Source organism: Lytechinus variegatus, chromosome 10, assembly GCF_018143015.1.
Source record: "Lytechinus variegatus isolate NC3 chromosome 10, Lvar_3.0, whole genome shotgun sequence".
In the NCBI taxonomy this organism is placed as follows: domain Eukaryota; kingdom Metazoa; phylum Echinodermata; class Echinoidea; order Temnopleuroida; family Toxopneustidae; genus Lytechinus; species Lytechinus variegatus.
The window spans coordinates 23,846,186-23,865,540 of record NC_054749.1 but is presented as its reverse complement, the minus strand read 5'-3'; the positions used below and the strand labels follow the sequence as shown (position 1 = coordinate 23,865,540).

The window sequence follows — 19,355 nt, the reverse complement described above, 5'->3', positions numbered from 1 at the left end:
GTGGTCTTTGTGAAAATTCGTAATAGAAAAAGAACCTTTTTTTCCCAAGTGTGCCCCTTTTTGAAAGTGATAACCTTTTTTTTCTTTTCTTTTTTTTTGCTTGTCAATTTTTTTTGACAAAATGACCTTACATTTTGGGTGATAACGTTTTAAAAAAATTCCATGGGAAAATGTGCCCCCCACTTTTGGAAAATCCTGAATCGGCCCCAGGTCCCCCTACCTTTGGGGAGGGATTTCTGCCCATGCTCAAACCTACAATTGGCCTGTATAGTTTTTTTTCTGGTAATTTTACAACAAACTTTTCTTGAGAGTGAACTCCTTTAAAATCTGATATTGATGCTAGCCTTGATGAGGGGAATATCAAATATCTTGCCCTCAACAGAATCATACAGAGTACCGAAGTGATAATATCACAAAAAACTTTTTTGTTTTGCATTTCAGCGTTATACCATGCATGATGAAAAACAACTACTACCAAAATTTTGTGGGAATCTTCCATGGGGGCCTGAGATATGACCTCATGAATACTTAATTAGCCCCATTGGTGTGTATTCTGAAGTCGGGTTTAACTTAAACTCAGGTTTAAAGTTGTGGTTTAAGTATGGGAAGCCAAAAGTATATTTTGTCATTAAGTTGTATGTTTCTTATGTTGAATGTGCTCTCTCCTGATTCATCGATGGTGAAGATAATATCTATTTATATTTCCTAGACAATTATGAATGATTTGAGAGCCAAATGAGCTGAAAAATGATGTATCTACCGTTAGTGATTTATGTAACAATGGGCTATCCATACTTAAACCACAACTTTAAACCCGAGATTAAGTTAAGCCAGACTTCAGAATACGAGCCATTGAAGTCAATGTATTATTGGCCTGGCCTGGTTCCTGCCATTTAGAATCCTGAGAGGTCAATAATACATTGACTTCAATGGGCTAAGGTATTCATAAGGTCATAATTTGGGTCCCCATGGAGAGAATTCCACCAAATTTGGGTAAGGGGGTTTTTCATCATGCGAGCTACCAAAATATGGTATCAAAAACGCTGAAATGCAAAAAGTGAAAATTGATGACGTCACACTTCCCAAGTCTTTATACAAGGGCAATATTGTGTTTATTTGAGTTCCCCAGAAGAGCAAGTCAATAAAAATCAGACATCTACAAAAAATCTTGAAGATGTATAGATCCTTAATGTTTATACTAGAAGCTTTATCAAACATTACACTATTAAAAGGGATGCTCCATGCTGGAGATATTTCTATTTCAATAAATAAAGTAAACTTCACAGAGCCAAATGCTGAAAATTTGATCAAAGTTGGACAACAAGTAACAAATTCAAAGATTTGCATTATTCTGATGAAACATTCTAGGCATGCCTTCATGAATATTCATTAGGTAGGCTGATGATGTCACTTGTTCTTTTGTATTTTAGGTTAACTCAGAATTTTCTACCAAGAACTAAAACAAGTGGATTAACCACTGATAAAATAGTGCATTATTCATTTATTACTGCAACTTATTTCATCATAATGGAGACACATCACTTACACATGTATGAAAAAAATGAAGCAACTATGATTTCATTTAATAACACTTTGTGTGAAAAAGAAATGTAGGGATGTGACATCATCAGCCCACCTCATAAATATTCCTGAAGACATGCCTAGAACTGTTGCACCAGAATAATGCAAATCTTTAAAATACAATAACTTTGTTATTTGTTATCCGGTATTGATGAAATTTTCAGCATTTTGCTCTATTTATATTAGCTATAAATATTTTCAGCCCGGACCATCCCTTTTGGCTTTAATGCTTATAACAGGAGCTTATGGCTTAATACCATTATCACTAGATGTGATTAATCAAACATCATGACATTATTTTAGGCATTCTCACATGTCTGGATTTGAAACCATGGAAAGTAAAATACTGTTTTTCATCCTCTCTTCATGCAAAGTCACTACAGCAGAGTGACCAAGCAAACTACATGTACTGCGGTCTCCATCAATTCCTACTATTCATAAAAACAAGGGGTAAAGACATGCAAGATTCAATTTCTAAATTATGTAGCAAACTGCATTGTCATGGTGATGGCATAGGCAGGGTATTAGTCACCTTCAATGATATACACAGTGTATACATGTGTGTATGTATACATGTACCCATCCACAGCCATCAAGATGCCATGCAATATAGCTTTTGAGCAGTACATGTACAGTATAATGTTCTAACATAAAGTTACATGTGTAAACTGTACACCCCTATATTCATGCCTTTCGAAAGACAGAGGAGCCATGCACTTTATTAACAGAGAGAAAAAATAAAGTAGATAGAAAAAAGCGACCTTGACTTCTCTTTCGGAGAGCTGCACAATTCAGCTGTTATTTCTGCAATGCTGTTGAGTGAATTGTTGATCAATATTTCATATTCTCATTAACACTGTTCAGTTCACACATCTGGCACGCTGTAACAAACTGACTGGTGAATAGTGTGTATAATGAAACAATTGCATTTATTTTGATGTTGTAGTGTTGTAATGTTGTTACTGAAGACATTACACGTTTTATGTGACTACAGCAGTGTATCTATATTAAAAACCCACATATACAGTGTAGAGGAATGAGAAATGTCTCCCTACATGCCACACAGAGTAAAAGGAATATACATGTAAGTAGGATTTTTTGCTGCTCCCTTTCGATTCCCAAGAAAGACAATATCCAGGAAAAGCTGTTTTTTAATAAAGTGTACAACCTTATGTGGATAATGTATACTACCTACATGTACTGTACTCTGTAGTGTAGAAGTAACTTACTTTTAGTATTACCCTAGATCCGAGATATTTAACGAACAATTCCCCATATATGTAAAATATTGAGGTTTGCTGTCAGTGTATAAAGGGGATCATAGGATAATAGCATTTAGAATGGAAAATCATGCATGCAATCAAGCATATTACTTCAATGTCATACTGAATATTGATCTTGATCAAGCATTTTGGCTATGCCTATAGTTGGGCATTGGAGCAATCAATATGTGAATGCCCTGGATGTAATATACAGTGTGTTGCACCTTATTGTCAAGAGTTCAAGTAAGGCCCTTGTTTATGGCACGCATATAAGGAATCAATTAAATGTATATTTCACTTAAAAAATATATCTTTCTCTTCCACTAAACCATTTCACTTAAAGAAATTTATATTTCACTTTTAAAAATATATTCCACTTTATAAAAAAATATATTTCACTTTAAAAAATATGTTTCACTTTTCAAAAAAAAAAGTATTTCACTTTTCCCAAAAAAAATATGTTTCACTTTTCAAAAAAAATATATTTCACTTTTCAAAAAAAAAGATATTTCACTTTTCAAAGAAATATATTTCACTCTTCTAAAAGATATATTTCACTTTTCAAAAAGAAAATATTTCACTTTTCTAAAAAAAAATATATTTCACTTTTCCCCAAAAAATATATTTCACTTTCCAAAAAAATATATTTCACTTTTCAAAGAAATATATTTCACTCTTCAAAGAAATATATTTCACTCTTCTAAAAGATATATTTCACTTTCCCAAAAAATATATTTCACTTTTCCAAAAAAATATATTTCACTTTTAAAAAAAATAATGTTTCGCTTTTAAAAAAAAAATCATTTCACTTGATACATTTTAATTTTGAGAGAAAACAAATCCTTTCACTTTTGTTGGATAACACATGCGGCTGCCGTATTAGACCGTAACTATCCTCACGGCAATGTCCATTCCTCTCGCTACGAAAAACATTTCACTCGTGTTGCAAATTCATTTCACTCAATTGCAAAAAAATACGTTCCTCTTTTTTCTCGGCCTGTAGGCGGCGCGCACCATTGTTGGCGGGATGAGGAGAAGATACATGATATATCTATCTATCTCTCTCTCTCTCTGCCTAACATATATCCATCTGTTTAAATATGTCTATCCTTCTATCTATCTATCTATCTATTTATCTATCTAATATCTATTTATTTCGTTTAATATGTCTGTATATCTGTGTATTTATCATTCAGTCTTTATATCTAACTATCTATCTATTTATCTATCTTATGTCTATCTGTTCAGAACACATATGTCTACTTTTTATCTTTAAATCTAATAACTATTGATCTGTCTAAATAGTTATGTCTGTTTATTTGTTTGTTTATCTATTTAATATCTATCTATCTATCAAATTTGTTTGATATGTTATTCTATCTGTCTACCTATATCAATAAATATATCGATCTATTTTCTCTCTCTCTCTCTCTCTCTATCTATCTTTCTGTCTATCTATCTATCTATCTGTCTGTCTATCTGTGTATGTACCTATGTATCTACCTGTCTCTGAATCTATGTGTATATCAAATGTGATATCATTATCACCGCTGGGAATCATCGTATTTTTTTCATCAATCATTATCAGTATCAGCCTCCTCATCGTATTTTTTTATCGTCAATGTCTATCTGTCCGATACCTATCTATCTGTTTATATCTATCTACCTATCCATCTGTCTATCTATCTATCTATTAATCAGGGGCCGCGGAACGGTTTTCAAAGCGGGGGGGGGGGTGACCATGCAAAAAATCACAATCATACGGTCATTTTTACGGTTTTGGAAAAAAGTAAAGGGGGCTGCCCCCCAGCTTCCGCGGCCCCTGTTAATATCTATCTATCTATCTTCTATTATCTATCCATCTATCATTTATCTCTCCATCTATCTATCTATCTTTCTTATATGTATCTGTTTGAATATGTATGTCTGTTTGTCTATTTATCTTTCATACTTATATCCACTCCTTTGTTTAAATAATTATGTATGTTTATCTCTGTATCTACGACAGACCAATTAATTCGTCCGCACGACGAATTAAAATCTAATTTCACTTGTTACATTTTAAATCTGAGATCAAACAAATCCTTTCACTTTTGTTGGATAACACATACGGCTGCAGTATTAGACCGTAAGTAAATTTCGCTCTTCACGTAAATATCCCCATTCCTCTCGCTACGAAAAACATTTCACTCATGTTGCAAATTCATTTCACTTAATTGCAAAAAATACGTTCCTCTTTTTTCTCGGCCTGTAGGCGGCGCACACCATTGTTTGTGGGACGAGGACAATACACCACGAGGTGGGCCCATAAACACAAATCGTAAAGTTTGAATTTATCGCTGATTATACACAGCTGCCAGGGCAATCAGCTGTTGCATTCGGCCCTACGATCAATCGCTAACCTTAGTACGGCCGGTCTGGCTATAACGTTTTGTAGGCATGAGGCATGAATGCTTTTTACATACACTATCTACGGAGCTGAATGGTCAAGGTATAAGTGTTGAAATTTCCCTTTTCTCCATTCTGTCTGTCTTTTACTTCAAATTTGACATATGATGGTCATAATGATTGATGAAATGAAGCTTACAAAAAGCTACATTTCACTGGTCAACTCACTTGTACCTGCACTGCAAAACCAAATTCTCTCCATTTTTTCCGAGACGTGATGGGGGGGGGGTCACCATCTTTAGAACAGACATAAAAAGTGAGTATTCGGGACTGAAGATGGATGATGACGTCATCGCTCAGCCCGAAAAGGTTGGTGTTAGCCATAGAGATACTTATATAACGCGCAATTAGTGTACATCTCTGTGGTGTTAGCCGAGAATGTCCATGATGTCATTACCCAACTTCAGTCCCGTATACTCACTTTTTATGTCTGTTCTAAGGATGGTGACCCCCCATTCATGTCTCATACAAAATGGAGAGATTTTGGTTTTGCATTGCAGGTACAAGCGAGTTGACCGGTGAAATGTAGCTTTTTGTAAGCTTCATTTCATCAATCATTATGACCATCGTATGTCAATGAAGTAAAAGACAGACGGAAGGGAGAAAAGGGAAATTTCAACACTTATACCTTGACCATTCAGCTCCGTAGATAGTGTATGTATGAAGTATTCATGCCTATAGCCAGACCGTGCTAAGGTTAAAGATTGATCGTAGGGCCGAATGCAACAGCTGATTGCCCTGGCTATTGTGCATAATCAGCGATAAATTCAAACTTTACAATTTGTGTTTATGGGCCCACCTCGTGGTGCATTGTCCTCGTCCCACCAACAATGGTGTGCGCCGCCTACAGGCCGAGAAAAAAGAGGAACGTATTTTTTGCAATTGAGTGAAATGAATTTGCAACATGAGTGAAATGTTTTTCGTAGCGAGAGGAATGGGGATATTTACGTGAAGAACGAAATTTACTTACGGTCTAAGTACTGCAGCCGTATGTGTTATCCAACAAAAGTGAAAGGATTTGTTTTATCTCAGATTTAAAATGTAACAAGTGAAATTAGATTTTAATTCGTCGTACGGACGAATTAGGTGGTCTGTCGTAGATGCAGAGATAAACAAACATAATTATTTAAACAAATGAGTGGATATAAGTATGAAAGATAAATAGACAAAAACAGACATACATATTCAAACAGATACATATAAGAAAGATAGATAAATAGATAGATTGATGGAGAGATAAATAGATAGATTGATGGAGAGATAAATGATAGGTGGATAGATAATAGAAGATAGATAGATAGATATTAACAGGGGCCGCGGAAGCTGGGGGGGGCAGCCCCCTTTACTTTTTTCCAAAACCGTAAAAATGACCGTATGATTGTGATTTTTTGCATGGTCACCCCCCCCCCCCGCTTTGAAAACCGTTCCGCGGCCCCTGATTAATAGATAGATAGATAGACAGATGGATAGGTAGATAGATATAAACAGATAGATAGGTATCGGACAGATAGACATTGACGATAAAAAAAATACGATGAGGAGGCTGATACTGATAATGATTGATGAAAAAAATACGATGATTCCCAGCGGTGATAATGATATCATATTTGATATACACATAGATTCAGAGACAGGTAGATACATAGGTACATACACAGATAGACAGACAGATAGATAAATAGATAGATAGAAAGATAGATAGATAGATAGAGAGAGAGAGAGAGAGAGAAAATAGATCGATATATTTATTGATAGGTAGATAGATAGAATAACATATTAAACAAATTTGATAGATAGATATTAAATAGTTAAACAAACAAATAAACAGACATAACTATTTAGACAGATCAATAGTTATTAGATTGAAAGATAAAAAGTAGACATACGGATAGACATATGTATTCTGAACAGATAGACATAAGATAGATAGGTAGATAAATAGATAGATAGATATAAAGATTGAATGATAAATACACAGATATACAGACATTAAACGAAATAAATAGATATTAGATAGATAGATAGAAGGATAGACATATTTAAACAGATAGATATATATTAGGCAGAGAGAGAGATAGATAGATAGATATATCATGTACCTTCTCCTCGTCCCGCCAAGAATGGTGCGCGCCGCCTACAGGCCGAGAAAAAAGAGGAACGTATTTTTTTGCAACTGAGTGAAATGAATTTGCAACACGAGTGAAATGTTTTTCGTAGCGAGAGGAATGGATATTTCCGTGAGGATAGTTACGGTCTAATACGGCAGCCGCATGTGTTATCCAACAAAAGTGAAAGGATTTGCTTTCTCTCAAAATTAAAATGTATCAAGTGAAATGATTTTTTTTTGAAAAGTGAAACATTTTTTTTTCAAAAGTGAAATATATTTTTTTGAAAAAGTGAAATATATTTTTTTGGAAAGTGAAATATATCTTGTAGAAGAGTGAAATGTATTTCTTTGAAGAGTGAAATATATTTCTTTGGAAAGTGAAATATATTTTTTTGGAAAGTGAAATATATTTTTTGGGAAAAGTGAAATATATTTTTTTTAGAAAAGTGAAATATTTTCTTTTTGAAAAGTGAAATATATCTTTTAGAAGAGTGAAATATATTTCTTTGAAAAGTGAAATATCTTTTTTTTGAAAAGTGAAATATATTTTTTTGAAAAGTGAAACATATTTTTTGGGGAAAAGTGAAATACTTTTTTTTTTAAAGTGAAACATATTTTTTAAAGTGAAATATATTTTTTTGATAAAGTGGAATATATTTTTGAAAGTGAAATATAAATTTCTTTAAGTGAAATGGTTTAGTGGAAGAGAAAGATATATTTTTTAAGTGAAATATATATTTAATTGATTCCTTATATGCGTGCCATATTTGTTGCATAAAAGTTACTAAATTATGGTAACTCTGCCATCCAATGGGTGGTAACGTTACATGGTAAACAGTGCTCATCACAGCCAATGAAACGGAAGGCTTCCATGGAAGCACATGTAGTCATTTGGGAAGAAATCATTATAGTGGGGCAAATGAAAACCATTGATGGTAAAGGAGATGGGCAAACTAGTTGAGATGGAAAGATAAAGCATGTTCAGCTCGCTGAGGATGATAGCATATCCCGTCACTTGAAATTGAAAGATGTGATTTTGAATAAATTACCCGGTATTGCATTATTCAAAGTTGACTGATTAATTCTAGAAAAGATTAAGCTTCTCCTTTTTAAAATGAAAATTCATTGTAAAATATATAGAGAGCGGTGTTGGCTCAGTTGGTAACGCGTCTGCCCGTCAAAGATCGTGGGTTCGAGTCCACCCCGGGCGGATGACTGAAGCCAGTGCGTTGTGTGTAAACGTCTCTCCCATGTTTCATAGATGCAGGCTATGTTACAATGGAAAACACTCTGTCCCTCGGATAGGACGTTAAATGGAGGCCCCGTGTAGAGGAGAGTCACCACCTTTGCATGTTAAGAACCCACTGCATTATTCGTATAAGAGTAGGGGGAAACCCCGGTGTAGTGGCCCACCTGCATTACCCCCAATCAGTTATATCGGGAGGAGAGACCTGCGGGTCATAGTGATTCAGTTCGCTTTTCGCCTCCCAGGCACAGGTGACGCAAAACAATTAATAATAATAATAATATCACTTCACCTCCTGTTTTACCAAATAAAAATCACAAAAATTCTGTGTACAACTACTACAGTATACAGGCCTTGTGGCCGTTATCTAAAAATGTACAGTATGTTTCCTCCGAAAGCAAAACCAAACAATGTTTATTGTTATAAAATTACCAGTGAAAGCTTACTTTTCAGTATTTATACAAAATGTAGAGAATAATGAATATGAGAGTAATACCTTGGTCACATTTGCTCTACTGCGGCCGTATGGAGAGTCGAAAACAGCCGTTTTATTACTTTTAATTCAAACCACCTACATGTATACACATGTAGTTGGACAAAAAACAGCTATTTTCAACTCGCCGTATGGCCCCCGTAGAGCAAATGTGACCAAGGTATAAGAGACACAAAGATTGGTGAAGCGAGAGAGAGGGGGTGCTACTAAAATGCTCATATTCCCAGCCTAATACTTTGTCATTTTTGACACTTTGGATTTTCATTTTAATTTTGTACCACAATAATGCCCAAGCCTCCATATGTCACTCTATTCCAAATATGCTATTTATGAAGAGCAAAAAAATGAGTAGGAGGTGATAATGCCAAAACCATTTCCTGCCATCTTGCCCTTGTTTCCTATTTGGTTCTTGGCAGAGTTTTCTTCTTGCATTGCTGTACATATCAGACATATGGATACAAAATGGTGTCAAGATTCAGGAACTTACTATAGTGTCTACCACTATTATACCTTAATGGTTGGACTACATAACGTATATCCAGCTGCTGGCGATACATTTAAATTTAAAAGTATGGTTTATTGATATTGCATCAGAAAATGAGACCGTAAACTTGCTTGCTTTGTTTGTAATATACTATGCATTTTGGTCATAAGAGAAAAGCTCTCAACTAATTAGTGTACAGTCTAACGTAAAAATATGCTATACAAAAGACTTAATGCATAGCAGTCTTTCAAAAGTTTTGAGCTAATTGTGATGCCATATCAGGAAAATTATTCCCTGCTGTAGATGAAATAATCTCAACATATAAATTTGAAACATACATGTATGTAAGTTTATAACAAGTACTGTATGATCAATGCAGAATTCTTTAATAATATAGACTTACTATAAGTTGGGATAACCAACATGTTTTGAAAGTAAATTATTTTCCTAAATTTCAAGAAACTAGAAGTAGTTCTTTATTATATGAAATTTAAATCAATATTCCTTCATGTTAAATAGGAATACTATCATGTTTAGGGAGCAACTCTATTAACTATTACAGGCCTGATTAAATATTGCATTATTATCCAACACATGATGCGCCATTGTTCTTGTTCTGTTTGCTGCTATTTTTCAGCAGTATGTTTCAGTATTTGATTTCCATTTAATTTGAAGCCTGACAAATATTTAATCGGTAGTTCGTTGGATTCACAACTAGGTGCACCATCTATCGATTGCAGCGGAAGGGCAAAAATTTGCAATGCCTCATGGGAAAAAGTCGACATCTGTTGCACACTTAAGTACTAAAATGCACGCATGCGATTATTCAGAGCTGGCTGACGCGGCTCGACCAGATATGCGGTATAAAGCAGGTCCAGGTGCCCATTACAGAAAGAGTTGCGTTTAAATGCAAGTCAAAAAATCAATCGCAAGTCCAAAATGGGGGCTGTTGATTGGTTAAAAATGAAGTTGCGTAGGGTTTTTAGAGTTGCGTTTGATTGTAACTCTGTGTGCAACGGGCCCCAGGAGGTGGGAGAGAAATTTGCCTGCATATTTCTGTGCGAAATTTGGTGAATTTCTGCCATAAATGGTTTTCATTTTTGAAGCATCACAGTCATATTACAGTAAACTAGCTTTGTGTGCTGCCTGCGCGCGATGTCGACTGCGAAGTTAGGCAATTGACCTGTTCGCTACCGATAGATGGTGCACCATATTGTGAATCTACCGGAATTGAGAAGTCCTGTTTTTCGTGAATTATGTGTATTAGGACTTCAAATAAATATAGTGCTATGCGTGTAATATCAAAGCAAAAAAAAATTTTTTTTTGCAGTTTATAAGGATTGTTTGACTGAGGAGAAATCAAAATTCTTGCAATCCCGTAGTTTTTTAGTTTAACCATGACAGTATTCAGTGACAGCAATAAAAACAGCATTGTGAGCTAAGATTACTGATCCTAGCTTATGTTTTCTTTGTTCTTCAGTATCAATCATAAAAAAATATGATACAGGAACAGCCCTGGAAACTGATGAATCATGGAACTTGACAGTGCTACTTGTGGAACATTCACACAAGAAGATAATTATTAATAAAACCTAGAAAATTGATTGTCCAGAAATGGGGGCATTCACACGTATACGTTTTCTCTACGTGTGTCTGAGGAATTATTGTTGTACTCTTGTAGTTCAGCTCGTTTTGTATTTAAAGTTTGTCTTAGTTATTCATGAAACAATCCTTATGAATGTCTTCTGCCTTCCAAATGAATTGATCAGTTCCTCCTCCTTCATGTGTATGAAATCAAGTGAATTAATCTAGAATGAATATTTCTGTCTGGAAAGGGAGTTTGCCAAAATTAGAATGTCATCATTTCGAGGGAGATGTTTATCAGAGACATTTGGTATTTCCTTTCCAATATTTTCAAGTGGCAAACATATTTGTAACTGGACACTCTTGGCTAGAATTGAATTCCTGTATGTTACTATTCTTATTCAAGATGAAAAAAAAACCTAACAATATTTCTTTTAATTATTGTTGCATTGAAATAATATTTTATTCATTTAATAATCCATAGGATGTAGAATGTTAACAAGAAAATAAAAATCTGGGAAAAAACAACCATTAAAACAAGTTTTGCTATGATTTTTTTTCAATGTTCTTACATGTATGCCTACATGTACACTTGATCATAACATGTAATTTGATTTAAGTTGTATGCAGTGTGTATGGATGTCACATAATGACTGAACTTTTCAAAATTGAATTTATATTGATAGAGAAATTAAATAAAGGATAAATTGAATTTTTGCAAAAAAAATATAACCCTGTACAAAGTCATGGATAATTATTTGAGTAGTGTACTTAGCATCAGTAGTCAGTTTGGTTCAAGGCTTAGGCGTGACATCATATAGCCAGTCAAGTTCAGAAGCTTTGGAACTTCCGTCAGTGGTAATCTACGCGATTAGTTGTGGTTGTGTTGGGGGATTTTATATTTCAACATGTGGTGTGATATTAAAAAGAATGCGAATGATTTCCCTGTGTACTGTATCTGTAAAGGAGCTGTGGGTTGGTTGCGAAGTGTTAATCCCGATCCGCATTGTTTGTCCTTGAAATGTCAAGATAGGCATCTGCATGACTTTTGTTTCATCTTACAATGATCTTGTTCTGTTTGTTGTCTACAATACTACATACATGTATGTACATATGCAGGGAACATGTTTGCCATGCCTTGATTACTTCATTAGATTATTAGACCTAACAGTACACTTGGGCTATTGATTTCATGTATTTCTGCGCCCGGGTTCCCTTGCTAATTATGGGGCGAGCACCGAGGTATCCCAAAATTTAGAATCCAGTGTATGTAATAATGCCGTCCTACTTTTAGACAAAACCAACAGTAAATTCTCTACTTATACCCCTTTCATTAACCTTTCCTCCAATTAGCCGCCAAGAGTAATGCGGATAATTCAATAAAAATTGCGTTCATGAACTCCGAAAATAATCCGCACTATTTTTACGAGCGCCCGTCCTGAAAAAGGAGGATAATCGTCATGGCAACTGCACACACCCCCTCCGATGCGGTTGCGTTGGAAAAGGGTGACCGCTCCATGGCGATTATCCGCATTACTTTCGAAATGCGTTCATAAAGTCAAAATCTGGTCCCGATGCTGCTATAATGCGGATAATTGCAGCATCAAAATAATGCGGATAACTCTGGTCCTCTGATTTTACGACTAAATTATGCTGCTATTAGCCGCATAATAAGTTTTTTGAAAGGGGTATTACAGGCAATAGATAAAGAGTGAATGCAGGTTATGCAGCCCGAGCAGTATGCAAGTACTGTACTGAAACACATTTTGGTCTCTGTGCACATTCATCATCATTAATCTTCACACCTACTAAGCTGTATTTAGTCAGTTTAGTTAAAGCCTTGTTTATCTTTCTTTGTATAAACTGTAAACATGATATTAGATGAAAAGAATGCAACATGTGAATATTGTTTACAGTAATACCCCGGTCCCATACATGTAGACCATATTAACCCGTTTTGTACCTCTAATTTGTGAGCAGTTTTGACCATATGGTATGTACTCAGTACCGTATATGGTGGAAAATAGGGAATCCACTTTAAAATCATGTTCTAGCATGGTTCTAGACTCAGAGGGTTATCTATTCTTGGGTGTACTCATGCAAATCTTGAGCCCAGACACTAAAAAGGTGGTTTCAGACCGCTTCAAAATTTGTCAGTTTCAAGTATTTTCTGGAAATTTACCTCTGTCAGAAAACCAGGTAAATTTGGCAGTGCGAAAGCAAATTACGCGTAATCTCCTCAAAAGAAAATACCCGCTATTATAGATGGTATTTGTCAAAATTACGAAAAATTTTGCAGGGATTTTTCCACGGTTGCAGGAATTTTGGGAATGTGAAAGCAAATTATGGGAACTTTAGCCCAGCGTGTAGTTGGGTGTGGGTTTTGTTGGTGGCTGCTGAACTAGCGATTTTGAATCTCCTGCCTTGCTTGCTTATCAGACCACACTGTGCATGCTGGTAAGTTGATGAACTTATCCCGAAAAAGTATGTTTTAGGGGTGTGAATGTGGGAAATGATAAACATGTAGTTGTCAGCCAGAAAAAGTTTTCATAATTTAATGGGGATTCTTGTGAATGAGGCAGCTTTAAACCACCTAAAGGGAATCATGATACAAATTGATTCTTTGGAACACTGTTTCTGTGGCAAAATTTTATGCAATTTTGTGCGTCAAATTATGTAAAATTGAATGAAGTCATTCAGGATTTCCATTAAAATATCATTTTGATGTCAGGTTGTTCAATATGGTTGACAATGTCACTGAGAGATGATGGGAAACAGCATGAGTGACTACAGAAGTATAAAGAAATATAGAGAAAGAAATGTTTCATAAACTGAGAAATGTCCTTTTTGGTTACTTGTTCCACTTTTTCTCTAGTATTCTTCACTATTATGAAAATAATCATAGCCCACTGGAATAGGCTATGAAATGACCCCTTGTTGGCATTAGGCTCCATACTGCTTATCTATTATGGATTGCACAGTGATGATTCATTAGCTATTCAAAGGATTGATCTATTTGTATCTCCGAGGGGAATTTCTCTCTGTTCGTTCACCCAGTTGAGGCCACAGCACAGTCCCACGTTTTCAAAACATTGCATAATTCAGTGGACTAAGGAAGGTTGACGCCTATTTTGCCTTGTGGTATCGAGGTACCATTCACAGAGTTGAACCATTTCAAAGGTATCATTTAAAGGTATTTCCTTTCTCTCTTGATGTGGTGTATATCTCATCTTACGTAGCTTCAAGGGCAATATGAGGAGATATGAAAAAAGGTAATGGAATTTCAAATGATTGATCTGTCTGCTTTAAAATACAATTTACTGTAGAAATTGTGTGGAATGTCTATACTGTTTGCAAGAATGCAGACTTGGTATGTACATTGTATGTACTATGAAAGCTGGTTTCCACTTGCACGGATGGGCCTGCATGGAGCTTCCTAACATATGGATTTTTTTGCCCTCATAAAACAAACTACATGTACATGTTTTTCAGGAATTATAACTTGCTAAAATGAGCTTCTGTACATCCGTTCTGCACCATTTTGCTACATGCACTATTATCAGTGAATTTTGGATCATTGGCCAACATTGTTGCTAGTAGACCTACATGTACCTGTAATGTATGTACATTTATATCAAACATGGAAATACCTGAAATCACCATTTACATTGAATGAATTCAAACTAAATGTTTGTACATGTACAAGATATGAATCATTTTTAAACAATAAGTCTCCATTATCAAAATGGGATTGGATATGTTCCCATTGACCAACAGTCTATTATATCAGATTTGTAATGAGATACAGTGATGCAACCACTCTTTTTTAGGCATGCATTTACAGACACCTGTATTTAGGTACTTTATTTCATTTCATAAAGATCTGACCAGTATTAAAAAGAAATACTGGTCAGATCTTTATAAAATAAAACAATTTTTTTTATCATTCATCTTCTTTCCATACATGTGTGTAGGTGTACTGCAAACTATTTTGAGGGTAGTGTGTAAAAATAAACCCCTTCAAATAAAACTATTATTCTGTGTTGTAGGACGAAAGCTTTGGAAGTGAATGCATCGCTGAGCATTCACCAGATTCGTTTTTTCAATTGATGTCAGAAGTTAGTTGGTAAACACGTTTGGGCTTGTTCATATTTTGCTCCATTGGCATACAAGGCCTCTAGTGTCTGTATTGGTGGAAATCATCAATCACAGAATTAGGATCGGAAATGACTTTGACACTTCTTCAGACTGGAACTCCTTACCATGCATTGTAGTCTTTACCTGTCTTGCTAGGGAATTCAGGCCTGATGAGTAGTTGTAGTCTTCATGGAATGCATCTGATGTGAGTAATAGTATAGAGAGCCAGACATGTGCATGTTAAAGAGAAATTCCAGTAGTTGCAGTAAACACTGATTTCATGAGAAAGTCTGTAAAACAAGGCTTAGGCTTAATTGTCAGTATATCATCGAGGATCTAGATCTGGTACAGTTACATTAACTGAACTTTGTGAAATCTTGAAATCTACCCTGAAAAATATTCACACCGAAGATCCCCAACACAGATAAACGCACGTGGGACAATGTATAATTATTGCTTAGAGGCCGGGTCGGGCACGACGCGCTAGCCGAATCCTGTGCTTATTTACTGATTTCTCAGCAATTACACAACTTCTTCCAGAGTCCTTTGGCACATGCGTTTTATTTATACAAACAGACACTTTGGTGGTCATTTCATTGGATTCTGTACGAACTCATTTTGATATATCATTACCAAAACTAGTATTTACCTTTAATATTGATTATTCATGAGCTGTGGCCATCTTGCTGTAGTCCAGCATTCTCTTGAAAGTGAAAAGGATAAATACATACAGGTATAGTTTTTCAGCACATTTATGGGGGGAAGAGTGGATTATCATCATTGCTTTGACAGTGAGTGTATACTTGTACTAGAAATACACGGATGAGCAAATGATTGTCAGTTTGTACCATAGAAAGTTGAATGATGTTGTTCCATATGTAAGCCTGCAAGATCTATTCTAAGTCAATACGGATGCATTAGCTACAATTACAGGAGTTATATTGTGCATACATGTAGCTCCAAGTACATTTCATATAGGCCTGTATTTTGGTCATAACCATAAGCTAAGTATATTTGACTTGTAGGCAGGGGGGGGGGGTACTCAGTATAAATGTATGTGCTGCGGTTGAGACCCCCATTTTCAGCCTAAATTTCCTTTCAAAGCATCACCAATTTAGAAAGCCATAGAAATTCCCACTTTTTCCTGTTCCAGAGACCCTCAAATTTGTGATCTCTCATTCCAGAGAGCGCCCGTCGTGTACTTCTCAGCCAGTCGGAACGGTGAGCTCGATCGGCGCGGAGTCATTCTTCCAGCCCTCCGAAGTTCCCCGCACCAGCAGTTAGCTTGCACTAGCCCCTTATGCATATGCATGCACTTTTTTTTTACATAGCCACTACCAATTATACCTATGATTTAATGAGTTTTGGAGACTCCCTTTTTTGATGTGGTCAGTTCCAGAGCATTGCATTTTTAGCAATCGTTGATCCAAGAGCCATTCTGAGACCCTTGTTTCAAGACAAAGCTTAAGTTCCTGTGCCCCCTTTTTCGACCTTGGTGCGGCACATGGGTATCATGCATGTTATAATTGAGTACCCCACCCCCTGGGCTTGTAGGCCTTTTCTCGCTGCTTTTATAACCATGCATATTCCATTGATATACAACATCAGGTATTTTTTGCAGGATTATAATCTATAAATTTTATCCAATTATTGGATATTCCAAGTATTTTCTACTTCCTACATTTACAAATCCGGGGGGGGGGGGGGGACCCAGGAGGTGTCTCTGCTATTGGACAGGGGCATTTTTCACGGATAGGTGTAGAACCCGAATAGTTTTAAAAACGCCCAAAAGGAGAATATAAAGCTCCAATGTAGCCACATACTGTAGCTTTACATCATGTGTCTCATCCTCAATTTGCTTTTGGGGGTGGGGGGTCAAATTGTATGTTCACAAAGGTTGACCCTTATTCAGGCTAGGGTATGTAGAGTTTCAAGAGTCAAGATTGAGCATTCGTGAGCTGATGGAGAACCACCCATTTGCTCATAATCTTCCACCCCAATGTTCACTCATAATGGCAAATGTTGATGAGGTTTCTGGCCTGCTCATTAGGCACATCTGTACAGCCAGTGGCTGCACGTGATCAGCATTTTTTTTTTCTGAAATGATGCCTTGATAGGTGTACATATGGATGGATGAAAGAGGCCTTTTTCCCTCTGATGATACTTACAACTGTACATAGTAGAACATAGGCCTATATACATGTACAGAGAGGCGCAGAGTGCCACTCATTTGTATGTTTCATGTTGTTCTGCTGAAATTGTTCACTATTTAAAAAAAACGGTTTAGGGATGTACATGTAAGCCATTATGAGTGTTTATGAAAATCATGTGCTCCTGCTTTTATACAGTTGAACAACATTCTAGCTGCACACTATTGTGTGGAGCACCAGTGGCGTAACTACGGGGGGGCATGGGGGGGCACGTGCCCCCCCAATCGGCTGACCAAAAAAAAAAAAAAAAACGGGGAAAAGGGAAAAAAAGAGGGAGAAAGGAAGAGAAACGTAGTGGGGAAGAAGACATTATTATTCATTATAATGTTATATTATATCATAATTATGTTATGTTATATAACATTAAAAAACTTTTTTTTATATGAAACATAATTTGCTCAGGGCCTATCTCTTCATTGTTCCTGGTGCTTGCATTGTCTGTTTGCCGAGATACATGTATATACTCCTGTTATAATAAAACCTCCCGTTTTCAAGTCAATATACACCAAACTGCCAAATATATTTCCTCGCACTTCGATCGAGTTATTATTGTTTTATGTAAAATAGTATGCTTCTTTTTCATGACTGCTTAAAGCGCCCTATATAAGATCTTAATATAAAACATTTCCTTTCCGTGATTACGTTCGCAGTAGTGGATTGGAGAAATATGTCTGCTCTCCAAGAATTCCTAGAATCAGTCCTTAAAATTTCCCTTTTCTGATCTAAATATCAAAAAATTTCAGCTCGCGCTTCGCGCTCGCATCATTTGGTTAGTGAACGTATGGTCTTCGTGAATTCCTACAAACAAGCCTTAAAATGCCCCTCTTCAGGTCTGAATTTCCTAAATTTTCAGCTCGAGCTTCGCGCATGCATCATTTTGTTAGTGAACTACGTATGGTCTTCGTGAATTCCTACAAACAAGACTTAAAATGCCCCTCTTCAGGTCTGAATTTCCTAAATTTTCAGCTCGCGCTTCGCGCTCGCAAGATTTGATTAGTGAGATGGGCATGTTTATCACGATTACAAGTGCTTTATGTGCATGTTTAGATATAATTCTAACAAAATCAGCAAGTGCTTATTGGCAATCGCATTGGATGACTTATAGTGAGATGTATATACTCTTATTGGATTCCTAAAGTAATTATGCTGCATATACTGTAGAGCGCTTAGAGACTTCTGACAAACTAAGTGTTAAGCGCTATATAAGCAAGTATAATTCAAATATAGTCCTTAAAATCTTCCTGTTTGGGGGTCAATATTTACAAAAATTGAGCTCGCGCTTCGCGCTCGCATTTTTTTAGCGAGACAGGTACGTATCATGATTACAAAAGATTGATTATAATGTCTCTTTTTAGGTCTGAATATCATCCATTTTAAGCTCGCGCTTCGCGCTCGCATTTTTTTAGCGAGACAGGTACGTATCATGATTACAAAAGATTGATTATAATGTCTCTTTTTAGGTCTGAATATCAAAAATTTTAAGCTCGCGCTTCGCGCTCGCATTATTTGACAAGTGAGATACATATCCGTTTAATTGCACTGTCCTTAAAATGTCTCTAATAGGTCAGTATACCTGGTAACTGGGCGCACGCTTCGCGCGCTCACTAAGTGACTAAAAATTTTTGCTGGTGCCCCCCCAATGCCGTGACCCACGGTACGCCGCTGTGGAGCACTGTGCATCATTTTACCTCTAGTGCGTAAAGACCGAGGCATCGTTCTTATTACAATCCGAAAAACTTCTTTACTGGTAACCGGTTCAGGAAACCAGTTTGGAAGATCGCTTTGCTAGCGTTCCCATTTGAT

At 36.0% G+C, this 19,355-nt stretch overlaps 1 long non-coding RNA gene across 4 annotated transcripts in view; it reads left to right on the top strand.

Annotated features, from left to right (window-relative positions):
* Positions 1 to 19,355, top strand: part of LOC121422864 — a 46,891-nt gene that overhangs the window by 1,972 nt on the left and 25,564 nt on the right. The window contains exon 1 of one of the 4 annotated variants that reach the window (XR_005971199.1): positions 14,313 to 14,477. The exons of the other annotated variants lie outside the window; for them this stretch is intronic. This is a non-coding gene — a long non-coding RNA (uncharacterized LOC121422864). Of the gene's footprint in view, positions 1 to 14,312; positions 14,478 to 19,355 lie in introns of those variants that run through there. 4 annotated transcript variants of the gene reach the window in all.